Source organism: Parasteatoda tepidariorum, chromosome 5 (assembly GCF_982258835.1).
Source record: "Parasteatoda tepidariorum strain Cologne lab strain chromosome 5, Ptep-v5.0, whole genome shotgun sequence".
Lineage (NCBI taxonomy): Eukaryota > Metazoa > Arthropoda > Arachnida > Araneae > Theridiidae > Parasteatoda > Parasteatoda tepidariorum.
The window spans coordinates 92060899-92082065 of NC_141759.1; the positions used below are offsets into that span (position 1 = coordinate 92060899).

Genomic DNA, 21167 nt, shown 5'->3' on the forward strand with positions numbered 1-21167 from the left:
TTTAAATAATAATGCTAATCAAATATACACCCTTTCATGTTCTAAAACATTCTCTCGTGTTTGGAAAATCTTTTTCGAACACTGCTTAAGTACGTCCTTTTGAACAGGGCTATAATGAAACTTAAAAAACGAGCCAGGTAGGATTCGAACCTACAATCTCCTGATTCGTAGTCAGGCGCGTTATCCATTGCGCCACTGGCCCACAACGATTAGATAATTTATAATTTCCGTTTTAAATATCTTTAAATAATAATGCTAATCAAATATACACCCTTTCATGTTCTAAAACATTCTCTCGTGTTTGGAAAATCTTTTTCGAACACTGCTTAAGTACGTCCTTTTGAACAGGGCTATAATGAAACTTAAAAAACGAGCCAGGTAGGATTCGAACCTACACTCTCCTGATTCGTAGTCAGGCGCGTTATCCATTGCGCCACTGGCCCACAACGATTAGATAATTTATAATTTCCGTTTTAAATATCTTTAAATAATAATGCTAATCAAATATACACCCTTTCATGTTCTAAAACATTCTCTCGTGTTTGGAAAATCTTTTTCGAACACTGCTTAAGTACGTCCTTTTGAACAGGGCTATAATGAAACATAAAAAACGAGCCAGGTAGGATTCGAACCTACAATCTCCTGATTCGTAGTCAGGCGCGTTATCCATTGCGCCACTGGCCCACAACGATTAGATAATTTATAATTTCCGTTTTAAATATCTTTAAATAATAATGCTAATCAAATATACACCCTTTCATGTTCTAAAACATTCTCTCGTGTGTGGAAAATCTTATTCGAACACTGCTTAAGTACTTCCTTTTGAACAGGGCTATAATGAAACTTAAAAAACGAGCCAGGTAGGATTCGAACCTACAATCTCCTGATTCGTAGTCAGGCGCGTTATCCATTGCGCCACTGGCCCACAACGATTAGATAATTTATAATTTCCGTTTTAAATATCTTTAAATAATAATGCTAATCAAATATACACCCTTTCATGTTCTAAAACATTCTCTCGTGTTTGGAAAATCTTTTTCGAACACTGCTTAAGTACGTCCTTTTGAACAGGGCTATAATGAAACTTAAAAAACGAGCCAGGTAGGATTCGAACCTACAATCTCCTGATTCGTAGTCAGGCGCGTTATCCATTGCGCCACTGGCCCACAATGATCAGATAATTTATAATTTCCGTTTAAAATATCTTTAAATAATAATGCTAATCAAATATACACCCTTTCATGTTCTAAAACATTCTCTCGTGTGTGGAAAATCTTTTTCGAACACTGCTTAAGTACTTCCTTTTGAACAGGGCTATAATGAAACTTAAAAAACGAGCCAGGTAGGATTCGAACCTACAATCTCCTGATTCGTAGTCAGGCGCGTTATCCATTGCGCCACTGGCCCTCAACGATTAGATAATTTTTAATTTCCGTTTTAAATATCTTTAAATAATAATGCTAATCAAATATACACCCTTTCATGTTCTAAAACATTCTCTCGTGTTTGGAAAATCTTTTTCGAACACTGCTTAAGTACGTCCTTTTGAACAGGGCTATAATGAAACTTAAAAAACGAGCCAGGTAGGATTCGAACCTACAATCTCCTGATTCGTAGTCAGGCGCGTTATCCATTGCGCCACTGGCCCACAATGATCAGATAATTTATAATTTCCGTTTAAAATATCTTTAAATAATAATGCTAATCAAAGATACACCTTTTCATGTTCTAAAACATTCTCTCGTTCTGGGAAAACCTTTTTCTGACACTGCTTAAGTTCGTGCTTTTGAACAGGGCAATAATAAAACTTTAAAAACGAGCCAGGTAGGATTCGAACCTACAATCTCCTGATCCGTAGTCAGGCGCGTTATCCATTGCGCCACTGGCCCACAAGGACTAAATAATTCATAATTTCCGTCCTAAATATCTTTAAATAATAATGCTAAGCAAATATACACCTTGTCATGTTCTAAAACATTCTCTCGTTCCGGGAAAACCTTTTTCTGACACTGCTTAAGTTCGTGCTTTTGAACAGGGCAATAATAAAACTTTAAAAACGAGCCAGGTAGGATTCGAACCCACAATCTCCTATTCCGTAGTCAGGCGCCTTATCCATTGAGCCTCTGCCCTTAGCCCTGCTGCATTCGAACTTCCCGTTCTCACAAACCTGAGTCCAGCTCCCTGACTACCAGGCTATCGCGGGCTAAAGAACTGTTAAAAAAGTATATAAATGTTGAAACCAAACTTATTTAGCTTATTTGAAAAGTGAATTAAAATAATGTGCAATTGTGACAGCTAATTAAATATGCAATTATTCAAAAATTTTTTCAAGTATGCTTTTTAATTTTTTTTCTTTAAAAGTTTCATGTTTTCGTGTAATGGTCTTACCCGATTTCGAAATTTTGTTCAGGTATGCTTTTTAAGTTTATTTCTTTAAATTTTATGAAATGCTATTTTTTTTCTTGGCCATAGATGGCGCCTCTGGAAAGCAAGAACAATCGCACCTCCTCTGCCTAAACAGGCATACGTGAACACCAACAAATGCAATTTTAAGTAAAGGAAAATCCTTGACTTTAATCAGCATAAAAATAAATATAGGTATATGTAATTTGAAATAGATATTTACTCCGTAATAATGTTGCCGCTAAAGTGTTAAAATCAGTCATGTGCAAATTAACTAGGGTAATTCGTTTAAGTGCCGAAAAATAGTTTCATTTCTAAAATTTACTAAGATAACCAGAATTAGATAATCTCCGCATTACCTACTTGGTACTCGTTAAAGTTAAAGCAAGATTTTTGCTGGAACAACAGCAACGTTTCTGTTTGCTTAACACTGGATTGCTAAAGGAAGTAATTTTGACTGCTTTTTAATATCAATTAGAAAAACAATGATGAATACAGTGATACAATTTCTTAGAATTTTGAGATTTTTCTGTGTAAGATATAATTTTTTTTTATTGTAAATATTTACTAATAACTTGTTATATAACTGTAAATAATATAAAAAAAATTTTAAAAATTAATTTTAAACAAATTTTCTTACACATCCAGTCACAATCCAGTCATTTTGACTGCTTTTGTGCAATATAGGTATATACTAAGTTTCAGTCTTTCTAGTGTTAAATTCATAGATTGTTATATTTTTCGCCATCTAAAAAATTATATCCCTACAATCAAACAATCAACATATTAGGTGATAGAAATCAATCATCAATCACTCTAAAAATACGTAATTCAAAGAATAAAAATGTTTTTAAACATTACCATAATAATTAATGAAATTTGCATAATGTTATTTATTTAGTTTTGAATATCTAAGGAATAAAGTCTTTAAAATAAAAGAATCAATTACTCAGTTGATAGAATAAGATAAACAAACTTTTTTAACTTCAATGACACGGAGACCGTTAATATGCACACTACCTAGATAAATTGTTTCCCTAGTTAATCTGCTGATTAGCTAGGTAATGTGCATATTGATACACACATTGCCTTGGTGAATTGCAACTCTAGTTATTCTTCTAATTAACTAAGTAATGTGCATATAATTAAGCACATTACCTAGGTAATTGTTGTCCTAGTTAATCATAGATAATCTGCAGATTAGATAAGTAATGTACATATACACACACTATCTAGATAAATTGTTTCCCTAATTAATCTTCTAATTAGCTAGATAATGTGTATATTAATGCACACATTATCTAGGTAAATTGCTACTCCAGTTAATCCTCTATTTATCTAGGTGTTGTGTATATAATTAAGCACATTACCTAGGTAATTGTGGTCCTGGTTAATCATAGATAATCTGCTGATTAGATAAATAATGTATACACACACTACCTAGATAAATTGCTTCCCTAGTCAATCTTCTGATTAGCTAGGCAATGTGCATATTAATACACACATTATCTAGGTAAATTGCTACTCTTGTTAATCCTCTGATTATCTAGGTAATGTGCATATAATTCAGCACATTACCTAGGTAATTGTTGCCGTGGTTAATCATAGTTTATTTGCTGATTAGATAAATAATTTACATATGCACACACTACCTAGATAAATTGTTTCCCTAGTTAATCTTCTGATTAGCTAGGCAATGTGCATATTAATACAAACATTATCTAGGTAAATTGCAACTCAGTTAATCCTCTAATTATCTAGGTATTGTGCATATAATAAAGCACATTTCCTAGGTAATTGTTGTCCTAGTTAATCATAGATAATCTGCAGATTAGATAAGTAATTTACATATACACACACTATCTAGATAAATTGTTTCCCTAATTAATCTTCTAATTAGCTAGATAATGTGTATATCAATGCACACATTATCTAGGTAAATTGCTACTCTAGTTAATCCTCTAATTATCTAGGTAATGTGCATATAATTAAGCACATTACCTAGGTAATTGTTGCCCTGGTTAATCATAGATTATTTGTTGATTAGATAAGTAATGTACATATACACTCACTACCTTTGATAAATTTTTACCCTAGTTAATCTTCTGAATAATTTGGTAATGTGCACAGTAATGGCCTTCAGAGTTTTGCGGTAACAATAATATCAAGAATTTAGGGAAAATTTAAATTAAGTATAAGTTGGAGTAGGAATCGAGCTCTCAGAAAAATTCGGAGTCGAACATCTCACGTACAAACTTTTAAATTCTGATGGAAAGTAAGAGTAGTGCAAGACACATTCCCTTAAAGTTATTTCTCTTGAACTTCTAATTTTAAAAGTCAACATTTTATTTAAACAAAAAAGACTCATTTTAAACTGTAACAATGACGTTATAGAGCACGAAAAAAAAAACAATTCTCTCTTTATTTTGCTCTGATTAAAGAAAGAATGCCGATTTTTTCCCATTAAACTTTTTCTTTTCTGACAGTCAGTTAAAGAGCAATATATTAACCGATTCCAAAACTCACAGTGAAATAGTTTTACCAAGATAGAATGTTCAAAGATTCTTTTCTTCGTTTTCTTTCCGATCAGCGATCTAATCAAGACTCAATAATAAAAAAAAAAAAAAATAAAAAGAAAACCTCAAAGAACTTTTTTGGGATCACGCACGTCATTTTCAGAACAGCTCAACTCTTCTCCTAATGGGTCAGACGATAATCAACTTTTCCGTGGAATGGAATCTTCGAATAACGAAGATGAATAAAATAAAAAAAAAGAACTATAAAAAAAAACGTTCCGCATTGAAGATAATCCTAAGAAGAAACATGAAATGGAAAAATAAAAGGTACACCCTGAGGGCTTTGACCTCCGGAGGCAATAAGAAATCGATCCATTGGGGGTAAAAACGAAGTGGTCGCTCGCTATCTTGGAAGATTCACTGTCGCTTGACCGCTTGCGATATCCACCGCCTGTCTTATTCAACTGAAAGCATCGTTCAATCTTTTCCTATCTATAGATCGAGCTGTCCTCGGAAATTGGAGTTCTTTCCCTTTGGTCTACCGGTATTGTGTCAGGAAAGGAGCGTTTATTGAATTCCATTCGACATTCGGTTACATCTGTTTCTTTTTCCCTTACCTTTCTTCTCGTTTTTCCTTTTTTTTAAATCATTTTCGAACACGAACAGGTGCTGTGCTTGTTAAATTGAGTGGTTTCATCTTAACTAAATAAATTTTGTTTGATGTGATTAAGAATGACATAGTTACTTATGTTTGAGCATTATATCCTTACGATTTGTGCAATATCTTAACGATTTTTTCGAAGCAATTAGAATTCTAAGCTTTTCTCCGAACTTAAGGACATTCCCATTAGTAATAAGATAAAATTCAATCAATTTTGTTTGATGTGATTAAGAATGACATACTTATGTTTGAGCATTATATCCTTACAATTTGTGCAATATCTTAACGATTTTCTTAAAGCGATTAGAATTCTAAGCTTTTCTCCGAACTTAAGAACATTCACATTATTAATAAGATAAAATTTAATAAATTTTGTCTGATGTGATTAAGAATGACATACTTACTTATGTTTGAGCATTATATCTTTACGATTTGTGCATTGTGTTAAATATTTCTTTTAAAGCAACTAGAATTCTAAGCTTTTCTTCGAACATTCCCATTAGCAATAAGATAAAATTTAATAAATTTTGTTTGATGTGATTAAGAATGACATATTTACTTATGTTTGAGCATTATATCTTTAAGATTTGTGCAATATCTTAACGATTTTTTAAAGGAATTAGAATTCTAAGCCTTTCTCCGAACTTAAGAATATTCACATTATTAATAAGATAAAATTCAATACATTTTGTTTGATGCGATTAAGAATGACATACTTATTTATGTTTGAGCATTATGCCATTACGATTTATGCAATCTATACGATATCTTAACGATTTTCAACTAGAATTCTAAGTTTTTCTCCGAACTTAAGAACATTCCCATTAGTAATAAGATAAAATTTAATAAATTTTGCTTGATGTGATTAAGAATTACATGCTTAGTTATGTTTGAGCATTATATCTTTACGATTTGTACAATATCTTAACGATTTTTTTTTTAAAGCAACTAGAATTCTTAGCTTTTCTCCGAACTTAAGAACTTTCACATTAGAACTTTAAATGCCATTTGACATTAGATTACATCTGTTTTATTTTCCTTTACCTTTCTTTTTATATTTTAAATCATTTCAATAGGTGTTAGACTTATTAAATTGCCTCTCATACAAATTAATTATGCTGTATAAGTTTAAGAAGGACTTACATACTTTTTGAGAAATTTCTCTTTAATTTAAGAATTATGCATCAACGATTTTTGCATAAAATTTTTTCCAGGGGTAAAGAATATTATAATTTACAGATATTTTAAAAAGCAATAGGACTCTTAATATCTTCTCGAACAAAACAGAATTCTATTCGACATTCATATATGTATGGTTCCAGGTCCTACATACGTCCACATATTTCTATAGCTTTTACAAGGGAAGTTGTTAGTAGTACAATAGTTGAGAATTTCCATTATATATATATATATATATATATATATATATATATATATATATATATATATATATATATATATATATATATATATATATATATATATATATATATATATATATATATATATATATATATATATATATATATATATATATATATATATATATATATATATATATATGCTTTCTTTCGCTCAATGAAACATGCAAACCCAGGGATTCTTCAACTTTTGTAAGGTGCAAACGAAATTTTTTTTCCACATATTTCTTAAAAAATTATTTTTCAAGGCAAGGCATGTATTATGAGAAGTTCTATGCGATATTTGGAAATATGGATATTAAAAAAACTCAAGCTAAGGGAAGGGGGGGATCCGGACCCCATGGACACCCCGCTTATATACGCCCGTGGTCCTACATTAGAGACTTCTCCAGGAAACCTCCGCTGGAGGGCGCAGCGGGCATGTTAAACTAATATTCAGGGAGATTATGAAATGTTTTTTTTTAATTTAATTTTTTATTATGAATATAATTCTTATTCTTTCTCCGGAATATGCTCCAATAATCAAATAAATTTGAAGGCCCCAGGAGCGTTGGGATGGGAGCTCGTTGTGACCTCAAGATTCTATCTGTTCGGCAATAGTTGGTCATTCGGAAAACACAAACAAAATTACTTATTATTATACTGTCATTTAAAATTTATAAATAGCGATGAAAAAATAATGCACGAGTATCATATTGGGCAAATATTTCGCAGCTCTTCTTTAACAATCATCTTCTCGCCATTAAGAAGCCCCTATCTCAAACAATCATCATGGAGCTTCAATTATCGAACACGAAAGAATCAGTTTCATCAGAAATTGAGAGCTCAGAAGTCACGTTAGTTCATTTTCAAAAGCTCTCAGGTCCTTCTTTTATGAAAAAGAAAAATTCGAAAATTGTAACAGTGAATACGTAAATATTGTTTGGCTGGTAATGTTGGCAAAATTTGCACAAAGTTAAAAAAAAAATAATAATAATAAGCTTAATTACATACTGCAGATTCTTATTTTAATTTTCAGATGCATAAACATTTCTGTGATCAAAAGACTGCGTGAAGGACCCACAAAGTTGAATGTTAAACTTGTGGAAGTATTTTTTGTTTGCCTCGCATATTGTAGCAGTTGGGTCGGGACAGCCTGATCGGTAGGGAGCTGGGTCCATGTCTGAGAATTCGTGGGTTCAAACCCAACCCGCCGAAGACCATCCGTGTAGTAAATGGTGACTGATGCACGTTAAATCCGTCGAGTCGCAGAGTACTCCATGTTCCCATGACAAATCAATACCTCTGGGGGTTCTGGATTGGAGATTGATTGTTCTCTGATTCAGGTCAAAATTACGATCTGCGGATGAATGAATGAATGGGTTCGCCCTATAAACGGGTGTGAGGTATGGTGTGTCAGAAGTCGAATTCTTGGCCATAGATGGCGCCACTAGAAAACAAGTAATATCGCTCCCCCCCCCCTCTGCCTAAACAGGCATACGAAAGCAAGCATAGCCGTTGGGGGGAAAAGGTTTCAGCTGATTAATCTTGCCAAAAATTATGGCAAGAATTTACCTCCCAAGTCAAGTGGGGCAAATTTGTTCCAACGTACCCTGAATTTGACAGTTTCTCGTAGCACTCAAATAACTCCATTGGAAATGTTAATGGGAATAAAAAATGAGAACAAAAGAGGACTTACAAACCCAGCTAATGTTAGAAGCTCCTTAGCCCAAGACAGGGAAGGAGAACATCCGAAAGGAAGCTAAAAAGAATATTTTAAAGATCCAGGAAGAAAACCGCAGATAATAAAATGAAAGAAGGGGGGGGGAGGAAACCAACGAGCAGGAAACTTCGTTGCTATCCAGAAGACTCAATTTGGAACTGGACTTAAATTTAAACCAAAGTTCTTCGGACTCTATCAAGTATCAAGAGTAAAAGGCGAAAGTTAGATACAATGTGAAAAAAAGTGGGGCGGCCAGAAGAACCGAATAATCATCTCTACAACAGTCGACCCCATGAAGAAATAGGAAGAATTCTAAGACTGTGTCATCGAAAAAAAATTTTAATATTATTTTTTTTTTCCTATATGTTCTATTTGTGTTCTATTGTGCTTGTGTTTATTCGATTGTCTGTTTCGTTTCTTTTTTTTCTGAAACTATAAATTTTTAGAATCATAATTAGGAGAATGGAATCATTGAAATAGCAATTAATGGAATTGCTGCATTAGAGTAGCATTAATGGAATGCTAGTAACATTATTTATTCCAAGATTTGTCGCTGAGACCAGAGAAGTTGTAGAATGGCCGATCTATGGCATCTGTATCTCCTACATTAATTGTAAACCTATGTTTCCTGGAAACCACAGCTGAAGTGTGTACCTGGCGTATTCAACTTAACTGAACTGTTTGAAACTTAAGTGATAAATGTACTGTGTGAACCACTGCGCATGCTCAAAGAGATTGTTAACTATGTTTATTATATTACTTATTAAGTTTGTTAGTTTAAATATATTTCTTACTCTTTCACCGGAATTTATATGTATATATTATAACCGTCGTTGAACAGCAGACCCTATATCTCGGTTGCCTCGACCCTCTTCAACATCGACCTCAACTGCAGCCATGACACCCTTTATACCGAAAAAGTCAGAGATGTGACCAGGGCTCCATGCCTTCGGTCCCATTTGACTCGTACTTTAGCTTTTCTGCACTTGTCAAACGACAACAACAGTAGACCCAATTTTCGAGTATACGACTACTAATGTTCAACTGTGTATCCTTGTAATTTTGAACCCAATCCAGAAGACAAGGAAACTCCTGGATCAAGTATTGGGAGAAATTTGCCTTCGTGGAGGACTTATTGATGGCACTAACCAGCATTTTCGTTACGTGGAGAGGAAGACCACGAGAACCTCCCGTAGTTGCCCTGAAGGCAAGGGAACGATAACTCATGATCCGTCTACCACTGAGGATATTTCACGTCAGCACTGTGGTCGGTGCAAGCCAGATACAGAATTCGTATCGACCAATCATCGCTGGGATTTGAACCCGGTTCACCTCATTGGGAGACGAGCGCTCTATCCCCTGAGCCACCACGGTTCTAGATAGATAGATATAAAATAAATAAATAACGAACAAAAATTTTTATACTTAAAAAGCTATGAAAAATTTTAAAAATCGCCAGTTTTCACAAAATGAAAATTTTTAAAAATCGAGAAACAATTCTCATTTTTTGCAAATTTTTATGAACTCAGATGGTCCACCTCTGGAGTAATTTTTACAGTTTTAAAAAATTCGATCACAAAGGTTTTTTATTTTCATATTTTCATACCTTTTTTCATGCTGACTTTTTGCACCATTTTCAAAATTTGCAGAGGAGGGCGCTGTTTAAAGATAGAACTTATAACTGTTACAGAACTTATAACTGTTGTGCTGTTACAAACTCTCAACAGTTATTAAAACAGCAAAAAAAAAAATTTAAAAAAAATTTTTTTTTTCATGTGAAGACAGACCCTACGAAAAACAACTTTTAACATGATGGCAACTTTCACAATATTTCTAATCCCTGGCACGTCCCGTTGTTCCGAACTATAAATAATTCAGACAACACCCCCGCGAAATTGCAAAAAACCAATCCATTTATCTTCTTTGTCCTCTTCAGTGTTAATAATTATAATTAATGCCCACAAAAGATAGATAATGACTGTATATCCACTACATTATATAGTGATGAATCCCTCAAGCACTATTATTCCACACAACATCCCTTTTACCTTGGCACTACTCATTATCAGACAAAAACGGAAAAAGGGACTTTTTGCACGAGAGTTTACATCATGTGATCGTTTATCATTTCTAAACACTGTTTCCCTTGGTGGGGAAAAAAATTCTGAATGGGGAACAAATAATTCAGTCTATAAAACGCGTTTGGGGTATTCTGTGTTTACTTTAATGGATTTTTGGTTTGGGAGAGAAAGAAAAAAAAATGGTTGGTTGAAAGATGTTGTGGGAGGGATTTAAATAGGTATAAAATAGTTGTTTATAATGCTTCGAAAGTTTTAACATTGTTTGAAGTAGTGAATTCCATAGAGAAATCGGTATAAAATGGTTGTTTAATATTTCGAAAGTTTTAACATTGTTTGAAGTAGTGAATTCCATAGTGAAATAGGTATAAAATGATTGTTTAATATTTAGAAAGTTTTGACTTTGTTTGAAACAGTGAATTTTATCGTGAAATAGGTATAAAATCGTAGTATAATGTTTCGAAAGTTTTAATATTGTTTGGTGTAGCGAATTTCATTATGAAATAGGTATAAAATCGTAGTTTAATGCTTCGAGGGTTTTAACATTGTTTTAAACACTGAATTTTATAATTGAATAGGTATAAAATCGTAGTTTAATGTATCGAAGGTTTTAACATTGTTTGGTGTAGTAAATTCCATAGTGAAATAGGTATGAAATGGTTGTTTAATATTTAGAAAGTTTTAACTTTGTTTGAAACAGTGAATTTCATAGTGAAATAGGTATAAAATCGTAGTTTAATATTTCGAGGGTTTTAACATTGTTTTAAACACTGAATTTTATAGTGAAATAGGTATAAAATCGTAGTTTAATGTCTCGAATGTTGTAATATTGTTTGGTGTAGTGAATTCCATAGTGAAATAGGTGTAAAATGGTTGTTTAATACTTCGAAAATTTTAACTTTGTTTAAAACAGTGAATTTTTTTGTGAAATAGGTATAAAATCGTGATATAATGTTTCGAAAGTTTTAATATTGTTTGGTGTAGCGAATTCCATGGTGAAATGGGTATAAAATGGTTCTTTAATGTTTCGAAAGTTTTAATATTGTTTGGAGTAGTGAATTTCATAGTGAAATAGGCATAAAATGGTTGTTTATTGTTTCGAAAGTTTTAATATTGTTTGGAGTAGTGAATTCTGTAGTGAAATAGGTATAAAATGGTTATTTAATATTTCGAAAGTTTTAATATTGTTTGGAGTAATGAATTCTGTAGTGAAATAGGTATAAAATCGTTGTTTAATGTTTCGAAAGTTTTAATATTGTTTGGAGTAGTGAATTTCATAGCGAAATAGGTATAAAATGGTTATTTAATAATTCTAAGTTTTAATATTGTTTGAAGTTATGAATTCTATAGTGAAATAGGTATAAAATCGTTGTTTAATGTTTCGAAAGTTTTAATATTGTTTGGAGTAGTGAATTTCATAGCGAAATAGGTATAAAATGGTTATTTAATAATTCTAAGTTTTAATATTGTTTGAAGTTATGAATTCTATAGTGAAATAGGTATAAAATCGTTGTTTAATGTTTCGAAAGTTTTGATATTGTTTGGAGTAGTGAATTCCATAGCGAAGTAGGTATAAAATGGTTGTTTAATGTTTCGAAAGTTTTAATATTGTTTGGAGTAGTGAATTTTATAGCGAAATAGGTATAAAATCGTTGTTTAATGTTTCGAAGGTTTTAACGTTGTTTTAAACACTGAATTTCATAGTGAAATAGGTATGAAATCGTAGTTTAATGTTTCGAATGTTTTAATATTGTTTGGTGTAGCGAATTCCATTATGAAATAGGTATAAAATCGTAGTTTAATGCTTCGAAGGTTTTAACATTGTTTTAAACACTGAATTTTATAGAGAAATAGGTACAAAATCGTAGTTTAATGTTTCGAATACTGTAATATTGTTTGGTGTAGTGAATTCCATAATGAAATAGGTATAAAATGGTTGTTTAATATTTCGAAAATTTTATCTTTGTTTAAAACAGTGAATTTTTTCGTGAGATAGGTATAAAATCGTGGTTTTATGTTTCGAAAGTTTCAATATTGTTTGGTGTAGCGAATTCCATAATGAAATAGGTATAAAATGGTTGTTTAATATTTCGAAAATTTTATCTTTGTTTAAAACAGTGAATTTTTTCGTGAGATAGGTATAAAATCGTGGTTTTATGTTTCGAAAGTTTTAATATTGTTTGGTGTAGCGAATTCCATTTTGAAATAGGTATAAAATGGTTGTTTAATATTTCGAAAGTTTTAACATTGTTTTAAACAGTGAATTTTATAGTGAAATAGGTATAAAATCGTAGTATAATGCTTCAAAAGTTTTAATATTGTTTGGTGTAGTGAATTCCATGGTGAAATAGATATAAAATGGTTGTTTAATATTTCGAAAGTTTTAACATTGTTTTAAACAGTGAATTTAATAGTGAAATAGGTATAAAATCGTAGTTTAATGTTTCGAATGTTTTAATAATGTTTGGTGTAGTGCATTCCATAGCGAAATAGGTATGAAATGGTTGTTTAATGTTTCGAAAGTTTTAATACTATTTGAATTAAAAATTTGATTTAGTGCAATGGGATGCATGCAAGCGACGTAGTGTGGGTATCTTGATCCTGATTGGTTGTTGAAACATATTGTTTGTTTACTTTAGCAACTGTTCTTTCCATTCTGTTTCGAGTAAGCCAAGCCCATCAAGTATGAATTCTCTTAAGTGATACATTCTAAATTCTTTAACAAAGATTCAAAGATTTCAATTCTTTCACCATATATCTATACAAAGACGTAACTCAAAGACAGGCACGATGCCATGTGGAACATAAACTAATTGTGCATCGAAGTTGCCAGGTACACAAAACAAAAATATGTCACGGTCACAATAAAATACATAAACAAATCATAATTCTAAGATAAGTAAAAGAAGTAGACAAGAAAGAATTATATTTAAACTAATTCGATGTGGGATACGGCACTGTATTTAATTAATTTATCGTTTCGTTAATTAACGTTTTTAACTTAGGTAGAGAAACTTAGCTCAACTTTAATACGCCATTTTGCTGATAAAGATTAGCCAGCGCTGACGTCATAGCTCACATGCGTCGGTATGGGAGGTCTTCTTCTTCTTGAAATGCAAGTACCCAATTGAGAGACAAATAAAAAATATAAATATTCATTTATTAAATCGCATTAGGTACATCGAAAAACAATTTACAATATCTTCGAAATAAACGCCAGTCTCGTTCTGTTCTGAAATAGATTAAAATAAAATTAAAATTCATAAGCGACGCTTTTTGATATTGTCCTTGCATGCTTTCCTCATTTCAGCATTTTCCTTGCTTTTCTTAGCCCCGTCTCTGATTGTGATAAGCCTAGTGGCTCAGGGGATAGAGCGTTCGCCTTCCGATGAGGTGAACCGGGTTCGAATCCCGGCAATGGCTGGTCGATACGAATTCCGCATCCGTCTTGCACCGACCACAGTGCTTACGTAAAGTATCCTCAGTGGTAGATGGATCATGGGTTAGAGTCCCCTTGCCGTCAGGCTAACCGTGGAAGGTTTTCGTATCCTTCCTCTCCATGTAACGCAAATGCGGGTTAGTTCCATCAAAAAGTCTTCCACGAAGGCAAATTTCTCCCAATACTTGATCCAGGAGTTCAGTTGTCTTCTGGATTGGGTTCAAAATTACAAGGCTACGTAGTTGAACATTAGTAGTCGTAAACCCGAAAATAGGGTCAGCTGTTTAACAACGGTTATAAAATAAAACAAAAAGCCTAGTGATATTGAAACCGTAACGATTATAAGCAAGCATTCAGCAAGCTGCGCGACTCTAAAATTTTAGCACACATTTTTTTAAATAATTATTTACTAAAAATGATTGATCAAAAGAAATATTATATTTTTTTGATGAAAGCTGGTTGAGATGAAGCTGAAATGAAAGCTGGTAGTTCAAGCATTTCCTTTTTTAAAATTACTCCAATGAAACAGGAAACAATGAAAAAATTTTAAAAAAGTCATTTTTTGATCGGAAATTATGCACTTCCAATACATATATAAAACTCAAGTTGTAGTCACTTTTACTTCACTACCAAAAAGTTAAGCAAGCGCAACGTCAAGGCGGGTCGTCGCCACCCACGCAATAGGTTGGCTTTTAACGGTCTGGGAAACATCTCACAGGATAATCCAAAGACATACCATCTCAATTTTGATCGTCTGCAGAGAGGATGGCACCCCTGCTTCGGTAGCCCGAGAACCTAAGCTTGAAGTCGAGCACTTTACGGTAGAACGGTTAGACGAGGACCAATACCGCACACCCTTGGGCCCTTCGTAGACTGATCCAAGTGGTCACCCACCCACACACTGACCACAGCCAGTGTTGCTTGACTTCGGTGTTCTACTGGGAACCGTGTCTTAACGATCAGTTCACTGCGGGACATATTTAGTATAGTAAAATCCAAAAAAGTTTTCGAGGTATAAAAAAAATCAAAATTCCTAAACAATTATCGACGGAAAATGCTGCAAAGAATCAATTATAGTTATCAATATATTAATATTGAGCTTTTATTCGATTTAGAAATACCCCAGTTTGAAATCCTAACATACATAATATAAAGCACATTAATTTTAAAAAATATTCCATTTGCTATATTTTCCATACAGCTTAACAGCGAATTTCAAAGTAGCATTCTTATAAGCATAAAATCGATTGCTGATTTTGCGAAAAATAAAAGGCTTCCCAGTAAAATAGAAAGAAAATTTAAGAATAAAGAACAAACAAGGCAACTTAGAACATGGGATTTATATTTACGTGCATATCAGCTTTTTAAACCAATCCTATCAGATGTAAACGTCTCACGTACCTTACTGAGTTCATAAAAAATATACTTCTCCCTTAGCACTTTACAGCTTCTGTGTTACTGAAACGTTGAAAAGTTTTTATAAAGGAAACCTTGCGTGTTATAGAAATAAGAGTTGAATGGGCAAAATGGCAAGACCCAGAAAATTGAATGCAGACGACTTTTTGTTCCCTCCTATACCACGTGACTTTCTTTTTTCCTATCAGGCGTTAATCTCGAACCCTATAGGAACTTTTTCCCCCGCTTTTGTGTCAGGTGTGATTAATATCAAGAATCCGTGGCAAAACTATTATCTGTAATCGATACATTTCCGATACAAGGGAGATTTTTTTTTCCAAATAAAATAGTGTAAATACTAAGATGTCAATTGAATATTCTGGACGTCTGCATACGTTGGTAATAAAATGAAACATGATTTTAAAAAAATGTATTGTGTGACTTATTTTATCGTTGCATTTTTTTTTCTCACTTCATTATTTTCTTTGCTGTGTTACCCTTTCTAGATTTTATTCTTAAAAGTCCTGACACACATCCCTTACTTTTTTCTTTTTTTTCCGCTGGTAGTTAACCAAAATTCATTCGTCTCAAATAACAACGCCCCCTATAGGTCGTTGCGTTCGCGAATTGAATTTCATTCCATAAGAAATGATTAATCAAGCTACCTATAAAAATATTTAAGAAAAATCCTATTACCAGATATGTAAAACACATTCAGAGTGTTCCGTAAGGAACGCCTTTAATATACATATTTAAAATCCTATAAAAAAATAAAACAAATTGCAACTTGCAAATTTTAAGCAACAAAATCTGAGGGCGGAAAAAACAACAATCAGCAATTGAAATCTGATAAATTCCAGTAAAGGATAGCAAGTGTATGAACATCAAAACGGGTTTAATTGCAGGTTGATACTTGATGTTATTAATAATCGACTTTCATCTCCTCTCTCTTCTTCCATTTTGTGGGAATATAATTATTAACTTAGTCAACCTTCATCTATCAAAAAGGTACCTCTAGATTGAATCGAGATTGCATGTCTTACTTAATAGTGAATTAATGTTTAATAATAACTACAATAACTAAGTTATTGTACAATACTAAGCTGAAATAAGTAAGCTATTGAGAAGTATTTATTAAAAAAGTAAAAAAATATGATAGTACTACAGGATAGGTTTAAAAAAGATATGCTTGATTATATATATATATGTATAAAAGAATGCTAATGCATAATACAGGCTGCATGGCCAGTTTTTCAATCAAAAAATAAGCACCTTTTAAGTGCTTTTCAAGCACTCAAAAAATTTTTTTAATCAACTTCCAAAAAAAAAATCATAATTAGGATCTGTGCAATAATAAAAATTATTTTTTCTATCGTTTTAAGTACTTAATTTATAAATATAAAATCAATAACATTTTCAAAAACTTGACATTAACATGATGATATAACTAGTTTCTGATAAATATTGCAGAAAAAATTGCAAAAATAAGGCATTTTTTGTAATTTAGAACAACTGATACAGCAAAGAAAAAATCTTTTTAAAAGATAGAAAATTAAGCACTTTTTACAAACACCGAGTAAAAAAAAGCACCTTTACGGGCTTTTAAAAAATATAAATAAAAAATAAGCACCTTTAAGCACTTTTTAAAAACGCTACGCACCCTTTAATAGAGATAAATACATTCATGTAATCACTAAGCTGTTAATAATATTTGAGTTGATAATGGAATTTCTCAGAAAATTCCAGATTTTTCCTATTTCAAGAGTTAGTAGCCACCCTTTAAGTAAAAGGTTATAAGTATAGTACAGTACAGAACCCGTTATCCGGAAATCAGAAAACCGGAAAACCAAAAAACCGGAACGAAATTCGATAAATTTTGCCGCCATTTTTGAAAAAAAAAATTTTTTTCCTCAGAAGATTTTAGGATTTTTCTTTCTTTTTTGAAAGATGTTTACCTTACCATCGTTTTGGAAATAATCATTAGTGTATTACTTCATCGTTTTTTCTTCTTTTTAAGATTTCCAATTTATTTATTTTTTTAGTTGGGTTTAACAATAAAAAAAAACGGTTTTTTGTAGCGATCCAGAAAACCGGAAAAATCAGTTATCCGGAATAGCGATGGTCCCGATCGTTCCTGATAATCGGTTCCCTACTGTACATTATTTATTCATAAGTAACCCTGAATCCAAAATGTACGGGTAAGAAACAGAAACATCTTCAACTAAAACTGACCAATATAATTTAAAAATAAATCTACAGAGTGGCCTCAAGGCCTATTTCAAAAATTTGCATTTTGCCTATAGTAGATAATTTGGAGTTGAATTGAAATGTTCATTTGTATCTGTTTAATTATTACACTGATTGTATTCATTTACGGATTGTATAATTATTTAGTTGTTTTATTTCTTTTACTTTCATATGTAAAAATAGTGATGTAACTTAATATAAATTTTTCCTTATTGAATATTTAAAAAAAGAAAAACCTCTTACCAGGCTGATTTTAGCAAATTTCCCTAACTTTTGTATTTAGTGTTATATCCCTTAATAATACTCAGTTATGTACCAATATTAAACATAAATAAATAGCGCAACATTTATACAGGCCATGAAAGCTGAAAATAAAAGAAAATTAAAAAGTTGCTGCAAATCCATTTTTTAGGGGGGAAATATATTTCTACCTTCTTATATTATTATCATTCTAAAAAAATATACTATTTTCATTCATTTTCCCCTGACTTTTTGTGTATTTCAATTGAATTTCCTGTTGTGTTATTACAGGAAAATAGTGATTTTTTAACACATTTTATTTTAATTCTAGTTTATTATCAAATTATAATTGCATATTACTTATATAAATGCACGAGTCGCTTTAAATTCTTACAAGAAATTTCCAGAAAAATCAACAACCCCTACTAAACTATAGTCAGGGCCGGATTAAGCGCAAGCAGGGCCCTTAGATTAAATTCTTTTTCTCGTATAATTTTTATTTATTCAAATATAAAAGTATTTATATATCTTTTCATTTAAAAAAGCAAAATTTAAAATAAAAATAAATATAATAAATTAAATTTTACTTTATTTTGTTAAATTAGTTCTAAAAAAATTATCGTATTTTATTAACATATATTTGAAATTGATTTTCATTTTAAAAAAATAATTGTTTTTCTTAATTTTTTAAAAATTTATTTTCAAAAAAAAAATTTTTAAGGGGGCCCTTAATCATTGGGAGCCCCATGGCCTAGTCTAAACTAACAGGTAATCCGGCACTGATTATAGTTCCATATTAAACTAATTTTGTTTTATTGCTTCAAATTATTTTTAAAAAAAAAAATCCTTGATCTAAAATTAGATAAGTGATTTTTCATCGGTATTTTGCAGCAGAATAAAATTCTGTTATAAAACTTTGTCCTGAATACAAAATAAAAATGAAATCTCTCATTTTAAAACAGGAAGGGTAAGTGGAATTTTAACTAAGTCATGCATGAGTCCACATTCAACAAACCCACAAGTTAAGAAAAAAATATATTTATTATAAGAAAAAGAATTTGATTTACAATTTGAGATAAATACATTAAATTAGTTGATAACATGATTTACTTACAGAGTATTTGAAATACAGCCAAGAGTAAACTAACAAGATTGTAAGGAAGAATGATTCCCATGTATCAAAGAGGTAACACTTTTAAAAATAAAACAAAAGTGATGCATATTTAGCTTTGTTATGATTCAATTCTACTGCATAATTAGCTTTGTTATGATTCAATTCTACAAAACTGATTCACAATGAAAAACAACTGGGTATGATAGCAACTAAAATAGCAGGAATAGGACCTCAAAAAAAGTGATTAATGTTTAATTTTTTTAATCAAACCAATTAAGTCAGTTTTGAATTAAAATCAAATACGCATAAATTCAACATACCATAGAGTTGAGATAATAAACTTTTCTGTTAGTAATTTCAATTATTTGTTTTAATTCTTTAATACAGTTCATTATGAATGTACTGTGCTTAAAATATTTTAAGTATTTCTTATATAAAAAAGAAAAATTATTTTAGCAAATATAAGTTGCTTTGTAATGACAGTCTTTAAAATACTTTCTTTAAAAAAAAAACCTTCTCAATAAGTATTCTCAAATCAATATTAAAAGTGACGAACAAAACAAATATACTATCGAAATCTAACAAATCACTAATGAGGAATACAAGTCTAAAAACATCAAAACCTGTTTGACTGCTGGAGGAATCAGGAGTTGAAAATCGTTTATTAGAAACACCTTTAAGTTATCAAGGCAATCAAAATACTTTTCATCCTCCTTTCTTCACTAGTGATTCAGTGATTATGGAACATCCTGAATAAACTTTTGTTTTAAAACTAAAAAGAATTTGGCAAAATTTTAGAGAAGTTTTAATTCTTGAGTTGTAATAATCAACGTCCTTATGTATATGTTTTTTTCAGTTTTAAATATAAAAACTATTTTAATAAATAATTTTAAGATCACTTATAATACTCTAGTTATTTTTTCTTCTTTAGACATAGCATTAAAATTATTAAAAAATTTACGTAATTATCTGCCAGCAGATAAATATAACAAGAGCAATCATAGTTGAGGAAGTGAAAACATATATTCTCCAATTTATGGTAAATAAGAACTTTCGAGATGCGTTTATATCAAAAAAATAACAATGCATATTCAATTATCAAATTTAGATAAAATTTAAGGCTGTTTCTAAAATACTTAAAGATAAGGCTTAACAAGTTCATTTAATCGGGATACAATTCATTCAGTACATAATGAATCACAGTTATAATATTTACAGAGACAACATATTATATTCTAGAAATGATATCTTATTTTTCAAAGATATATGTACATGGATGATACAACTAATGACAAATATGTACAGTGTTCAGTTCTATAAGTGCACAGGTATGAAATTTTAGCCTTCCCATATCCTCTATAAGTTAATATGTTTTACTATAGAAAAAGGGTATTACACAAACATTAGCACAATTGTTTTTTTTTTTAGTTTCTTTCATATTTGTTTATATTTTAAAGGTAAATGTTCAAGAAATATGTATGACAAAATAAAAAGAGAATACAAAGTTTTAATATTTGCTTGATCAAAAAACAAAACTAATAAAATATTTTAATTCATAGTCAAGAGAAATAATTATATGGTTGATTGAAAAGAAGGCAAGAGCATAAAGAAAGTTCAGTATATATTTTAGTAACCCTCCGCGTTCGGCTCAGTTTTTATACTTTCTGGTCCTGAAACTTACTTTTAGTTTAGTATTTTTCATTTTAAGTAATTTTTCACCACTAAATATCAAAAATTATAAGTATGATATGAAATGAACAATAAAGCATCAATCTACTGGCTACTATATTAAAAAGTAGGCGTTACTATCTTCCTTCAACAAATTTTTCAGTATAATTTGCGAAATTCCCGAACTCTCTAGTGCCACCTAGTAGCGAAAATAAGCATCAGATGATGGTTTGGTTTTGGATGATGGTCGTACACGGGGAAATTGCGGGATCCGTATTGAAAT

At 31.1% G+C, this 21167-nt stretch overlaps 8 non-coding genes across 8 annotated transcripts; all 8 read right to left on the bottom strand.

Annotated features, from left to right (window-relative positions):
- Positions 1-129: 129 nt before the first annotated feature.
- Positions 130-202, bottom strand: TRNAR-ACG (transfer RNA arginine (anticodon ACG)). Its single transcript has one exon. It is a non-coding gene; the product is annotated as a tRNA-Arg (tRNA).
- A 168-nt stretch (positions 203-370) lies between these two features.
- TRNAR-ACG (transfer RNA arginine (anticodon ACG)) lies at positions 371-443 on the bottom strand. The gene has a single exon. It is a non-coding gene; the product is annotated as a tRNA-Arg (tRNA).
- A 168-nt stretch (positions 444-611) lies between these two features.
- TRNAR-ACG (transfer RNA arginine (anticodon ACG)) lies at positions 612-684 on the bottom strand. The gene has a single exon. It is a non-coding gene; the product is annotated as a tRNA-Arg (tRNA).
- Positions 685-852: 168 nt separating this feature from the next.
- TRNAR-ACG (transfer RNA arginine (anticodon ACG)) lies at positions 853-925 on the bottom strand. Its single transcript has one exon. It is a non-coding gene; the product is annotated as a tRNA-Arg (tRNA).
- Positions 926-1093: 168 nt separating this feature from the next.
- Positions 1094-1166, bottom strand: TRNAR-ACG (transfer RNA arginine (anticodon ACG)). Its single transcript has one exon. It is a non-coding gene; the product is annotated as a tRNA-Arg (tRNA).
- A 168-nt stretch (positions 1167-1334) lies between these two features.
- On the bottom strand, positions 1335-1407 carry TRNAR-ACG (transfer RNA arginine (anticodon ACG)). Its single transcript has one exon. It is a non-coding gene; the product is annotated as a tRNA-Arg (tRNA).
- Positions 1408-1575: 168 nt separating this feature from the next.
- Positions 1576-1648, bottom strand: TRNAR-ACG (transfer RNA arginine (anticodon ACG)). The gene has a single exon. It is a non-coding gene; the product is annotated as a tRNA-Arg (tRNA).
- A 168-nt stretch (positions 1649-1816) lies between these two features.
- On the bottom strand, positions 1817-1889 carry TRNAR-ACG (transfer RNA arginine (anticodon ACG)). Its single transcript has one exon. It is a non-coding gene; the product is annotated as a tRNA-Arg (tRNA).
- Between the last annotated feature and the right edge of the window lie 19278 nt (positions 1890-21167).